The 6,080-nt window shown below is 54.8% G+C and overlaps 1 protein-coding gene across 1 annotated transcript in view; it reads left to right on the top strand.

Moving 5' to 3' along the window:
* Nucleotides 1-5,563, top strand: part of LOC110257914 (translation initiation factor IF-2-like) — a 21,271-nt gene extending 15,708 nt beyond the window's left edge. Inside the window, exon 2 of the mRNA XM_021080920.1 lies at nucleotides 5,263-5,563. The gene's annotated coding sequence lies outside the window, so the exon portion shown is untranslated. The remainder of the gene's footprint in view (nucleotides 1-5,262) is intronic.

The raw sequence follows: 6,080 nt of genomic DNA on the forward strand, positions 1-6,080 counted from the left end.
GGATGGATGATGGATGGATGGATGGATGGATGGATGATGGATGGATGGATGGATGATGGATGGATGGATGATGGATGGATGGATGGATGGATGATGGATGGATGGATGATGGATGGATGATGGATGGGTGGATGGTGGATGGATGGATGGATGGATGGATGATGGATGGATGATGGATGGATGGATGATGGATGATGGATGGATGGATGGATGGATGAATGATGGATGGATGGATGGGTGGATGGATGGATGGATGAATGATGGATGGATGGCGAATGGATGGATGATGGATGGACAGACGGATGGATGGGCAGAAGGACAGATGGATGAATGGATGGATAAACAGCATGGGGTCCATCCACACCATGGACCACGCCTCAGCCATGATAAGGACTGAAGCTCGGACACAGGTTGCCGTGTGGATGGACCTGGAACTCACGACGCTCAGAGAGAGAAGCCAGACCCAGAAGGACGCAGCATGTGGGACTCCCTTTGTAGGAAACACGCAGAGCAGGCCAATACACAGGGACAGGAAGTGGGTTCATGGTGCCAGGGGCCGGGGAGGAAGGGGGGAGAGGCTGCTGAGGGGACCAGGTCTCCTTGACCCCATCAGTATCTAGAACCAGACAGAGTGGCAGTTACACAGCCTCGTGGGTGCAGTCGGTACCCCCGGAGGCGCATTTGAAAGGGGTCAATCATAGGCTTTGTGGATTTCATTGAAGTTAAAAACAAAAGAAATGAAACAGACACCCCTGCCCCAGGGCCCCCCCGAGCCTCCCCGTGGCCCCCGCCCCCTGCCCCGCAGCCAGAGAGCAGGTGGAGGTGACAGGGGCTCTGGGAATAGTTTCTCTGGAAACAAAAACGAAAAGTGAAACTGACAACAGATATGAAGTCAGTGGAGCACCTTGGATTTTTCTGAGGACGTGTGTGTGTCCCCTCCATTCCCGCTGCCACTGAGGCCCCGTCCCTGCTCTGAGCCTCCTGGGGAGGTTTGGGAAACGGCCACGTCGATCTCAAAACCGAAAGCAAACCCCGGGTCCGTGGGACGCCTGGGCCCGAGTGGACCTGGGGCATCTGTGTGGGCTGCAGCCAAGGTCACTGCAGAGCGCGAACCCTCACCCGCCAGGCCCAGCCCTGCCCCTGGGGGCTCCAGGCCCCCGAGTTCTCAACACCCCAAAGACGCCACAGCTTGCACATTTTAGATAATACTAGTGTCTCTGGCACCTCCGGCAGCTGGTCCTCGGCAGCTGGCCACAAGCTAGACACCTTAAAACCACAGGGGCACCCCACCCGCCGATCCTGGAGACCAGATGTCTGAGGTCAAGGGGTCCCAGGGCCGCGCTCCTTCCAGAGGCTCCAGGGCAGGGTCCTTCCTGCCTCTTCCAGCTTCTGGGGGCTCCCTCCCATCTCTGCCTCCGTCTTTCCGTGGCTTCTGCTCTGTGTCTGGGTCTCCTCTCTGTCTCTTAGGAGGACCCTGTCCTTGGAGGGAGGGCCCCCCTCATCCAGGAGGACCTCCTCCCAGACCCTTCCCTTCCTCACACCTGCAAAGACCCTGTTTCCTAATAAGGTCCTGTCCCCAGGACAAGCATCGCAGGAGGGGACATGTTTCAACCCTGAGGAGGTGAGGCTTGCAGTTGCCCTGACGCCACCATGGTGACCCCGTGGGTCCCTGAGACAGCCCGCCCCAGGGTGTGAGAGTGCCAGCCTGTGAAGTCTGGGGCCCCGATGTGTGAACCGCAGGACCCGGTTGGAGGCTGACCTGCTGATGTTTTCCAGAGCATTCTGAGGAAGTGGATTGAGGGGGGAGGGGCTTCCCAAGGCCAAGTTCACCTGCACAGCAGAGGCTGCCTCTCCCCGCGGGGGGCGTGTCCTCAGAAAGGTTGTCTGCCTCTCCCATCCTCCCCGCAGGGGACGTAAGGCAGCCCGGGGAACTACGATTAGGATTTGGCCACCAGAGGCAGTGACACAGCAAGCTCTGCAGGGGGACTCTTGGACAGGGAGGCAGGAGGCGATGTCCCCACAGCATGAGACCTTCCAGAAACTCAGGGCCAAGTTCAACCAAAGCTGGAGCCATTTTGAAGTTGCCATTGGGGCTCAGAGGGTTAAGGATCTGACTAGCCTTTGAGAGGACGCGGGTTCGATTCCTGGCCTCGCTCAGAGGGTTAGAGATCCGAGCTGCCACGAGCTGTGACGTGGGCGGCAGAGGGGGCTCGGATCCTGCGTTGCTGTGGCTGCGGTGTAGGCCGGCGGCTGCAGCTCCATGGACCGTCCACATGCTGCAGGTGCGGCCCTGAAAAGAAAAGCAAAAAAGAAGAAAACCAGCAGAGAAGCATCCTGCAGAACCGCTGCCCAGCAGCCCCCAAAGCTGACCAGGTCCCCAGAAATAAGAGCTGTCTGAGGAAGTGGCCCAGCACAGAGGTCCCCCCAAAGATGAGAGGCCCTGGATGGGGGGCCCTGGGGGGCCCTGGATGGGGTCTTGAGACAGAAGCAGGACGTTAGGGGAAAAATGAGAAGATGTGAATAAAATACAGCCCTCGGCCTGGGCAGCGTTTTGGTGCTGGTCTATTCACGGCAGTAAGCGCATCAGATTGAAGCGGGATGTCACTAGGAGAACTGGGTGCATAGCCGGGAGCGGGGTGGGGAGGGTCCCTACTGACTGCATTTTCCCTGCTCACCCCCTCCCCCAGGGGCCCTCAGCCCAGGCCTCCTGGACAGGCAGCGGGGTCGCCTCTGGGCCCCCAGCCCCGTATCTCTGTATCAATCTGTCTCCCGCCCCAGCCTTCTCCATGTGGCTCCCCCAAAGCCTCGGCTCCCAGGCTCACCTGCCAGGGAGGGGGCTGTAGGGCTTCCCCTGAGCCCCGCCCTGGCTCCTGGTCGTGTGCGGTGATCAGGTTAATTCTGAGACACTCTGGGGGTTGTGGACCCACCCACAGAGAGCACCCACCACCGTGCGGTTTGGGGTTTTCCTCTGGGGCCGGTGCCTGGCCACCCCACCTCTGATCCCCGCTCATCAAGGCAGGGACAGAGCTGCTCAGGGCGCGGGGACCCATCCCTCCTTCCTGCTCTCCCTCCTCCTCAGACTCCTGGCTCTGGGCAGCTCAGAAACAACAAAAAACCACATCTGTCTGTCTGTCTGTCTGTCTATTACCTAACAAGCTATGTTATCTATCTGTGCATCTATCTATGTATATATCTATCTAGCTGTTTATCCGTGTGTGTGTGTGTGTGTGTGTATGCGCTGATCTTTGCACCTGTCTATGCATCTCTCTAGGCAGTTGTCTCTCCATCCATCTACTGTCTAGCATTTATCATCATTTCTTTTATTTTTTCATTACTTATTGAGTTTTATTACATTTATAGATGCTCACCAATCATCACAACCAAATTTTACAGCCTGTCCATCCCGAACCCTCAGGGCCTCCCCCCACCCCCCAGCCTGTCTCATTTGGAAACCATACGTTTTGCAGAGTGGGTGAGTCAGTATCTGTTCTGCAAAGAAGTTCATTGTATCCTTTTTTTAGATTCCACGTGTCAGTGAAAGCATTGGATGTTGGCGTCTCGTATGTTGGCTGACTTCCCTTAGCAGGATAATTTCTAGGTCCATCCATGTTGTCAAAAATGCCCTCATTTCTTTCCTTTTAATGGCTGAGTAATGTTCCATTGTGTCTATGGACCACCTCTTCTTGACCTGCTCCTCTGTCGATGGACACTGAGGTGGTTTCCATGTCTTGGCTGTTGCAAATAGTGCTGCAGTGACCACTGGAGCACATGCATCTTTTTGAATCATGGTTTTCTCTGGAGAGATGCCCAGGAGTGGGATTGCTGGATCAGATGGGAGTTCTATGTTTAGTTTTTCTGAAGCATCTCCATCCTGCTTTCCACAGGGGCTGAACCAATTGGCATTCCCACCCACAGTGTCACAGGGTTCCTTTTTCTCCACACCCTCTCCAGCACTTCTTGTTTGTAGACGTTTTGACGATGGCCATTGTGGCCGGTCATTTACCTTCTATCTGCCTGCCCATCGATCGATTGATCCTTTATGCATCAATATATCCTCCATCTCCGTAGTCTACCAGCCCATTTATCACTGATGTCGATTGATCATCCGTCTGTCATCAATTTATCATCTCGAATCTATCATTGATCAACCAAGAACCAAGCGTCAATACCAGCTTATCATCTGTCTCTAATCTAATCACATCCATATCCACATATCATCCATCCGTCTAGCCACCTGTCTAGCCATCCATCCATCCATCTAGCTGTCCATCACCTAATTTAGCTGTGTACCATCTGAGTGTGTGCCTCATCTCTCTATATCTATATGGATCTATATCAATCGCAGTGGCTCATAGCCAAGGTCAGTTGTGCCCCCAGGGCACACATGGTCAAGTATGGGGACAATTTGCTTGTAATTACTGACGAGGGGTGCCTTGGCCTGTGGTGGGTGGGGACCAGGGACCCTGCCCAACGCCCCACTGAGCACAGGACGCCCCCCTCAGAGTCCCCCAGCCCCCACATGGGCACATCTGAGGCTGAGAATTCTGCTCTCGGAGGGGGAGGGTCTGCCCACACGGTCCTTCTCGGTCTGTCCCTGTGTGAACCCCAGCAGAGCATTCTTTTGGCGACACTGTCACCATCACCGTGTTTTGAATTAGGGACCACACGAAGGGGGACGAGACGGCCAGTCAGGGAGTCTCCAGTCTCCGTTAAGTGGGCAGCTTTCTGTGCCCGGAGAGCCCGCACTGCCGCACCCACAGGCACACGCGCTGCTCGGAAACGGTTAAGGGGATGTGCCCAGCCCCACCCAGGTTCTCAGAATGTTTACTGAAAACAAGCCCAGTTTAAAACATCAGCAGAGGAGTCCTGCTGTGACTCAGCATGTTAAGTACCTGACATGGTATCTGCGAGGATTCGGGTTCGATCCCTGGCCTCGCTCAGTGGGTTAAGGATCCAGCGTTGCCGTGAGCTGTGGTGTGGTTTGCAGACACAGCTCAGATCCGCTGTTGCTGTGGCTGTGGTGTGGACCTGCAGCTGCAGCTCAGATCCGCTGTTGCAGTGGTGTTGGTGTAGACCAGCAGCTGCAGGTCTGATTCAACCACTAGCCCGGGGACTTCCATACGCCATGGGTGTGGCAATAAAAAAACCCCAAGCAAACAAATAAACAAAAAACCCCGCAGAATGTCATGTACCCGTCTTCAAAATAAAACTCACCGGCTTTCTTTCCTTGGGGTGTCTTCCTGTGGATTACGACTCCGCCAGGAAGAGGAGGGAAGCTCGGACACAGGCTGCCACATGGAGGGACCTTGAACCACGATGCTCAGGGGGGACGCCAGACCCAGAAGGACACACGGTGTGGGATTCCGTGGATAGGACACGTCCAGAACAGGCAAGTCCACAGAGCCAGGAAGTGGGTTTGTGATGTGAGGAGCTGGGGGAGAGAGAGAGGGAGTGGCTGCTCATGGGCTTGGGATCTCCTTGGGGGCGTGAGAATCTTCTGGAACAGAGAGAAGTGGCGGCCACACAACATTGTCAATGTACTAAGTCCCACTTTATTTTTCGTTTTATTTTATTTTATTATTATTTTTTTGTGTTTTTAGGGCCGCACCTGCAGCATATGGAAGTTCCCAGGCTAGGGGTCAAATTGGAGCTATAACTGCCAGCCTGCACCACAGCCACAGCCATGCAGGATCCTTAACCCACTGAGCAACGCCAGGCATCCAATCCGAATCCTCACGGATACTGGTTGGGTTTGTTACCGCTGAGCCATAACGGGAACTCCTATTTTACATTTTAAAATGGTTTTATGGTGGAGTTCCCTGGTGGTCTAGTTGTTAGGACTTGGCACTGTCACTGCTGGAGCCCGGGTTCCATCCCTGGTCTGGGAACCAAGATCCCCTATCAAGCTGCTATGTGCCACAGCCAAAGGAATAAAGAAACGATGCAGTTTTAAGTTATGGGAATCTCACCTCCATAAGGAATCATGCCAGATTTCTCACAGTGGTGCAGTGGGATCCGTGGCGTCTCTGCAGCGACAGGAGGCAGGTTCGATCCTGGGCCTGGCACATTGGGTTAAGGGC

The sequence above is a fragment of the Sus scrofa genome, chromosome Y (genome assembly GCF_000003025.6).
Source record: "Sus scrofa isolate TJ Tabasco breed Duroc chromosome Y, Sscrofa11.1, whole genome shotgun sequence".
NCBI classification, from domain to species: domain Eukaryota; kingdom Metazoa; phylum Chordata; class Mammalia; order Artiodactyla; family Suidae; genus Sus; species Sus scrofa.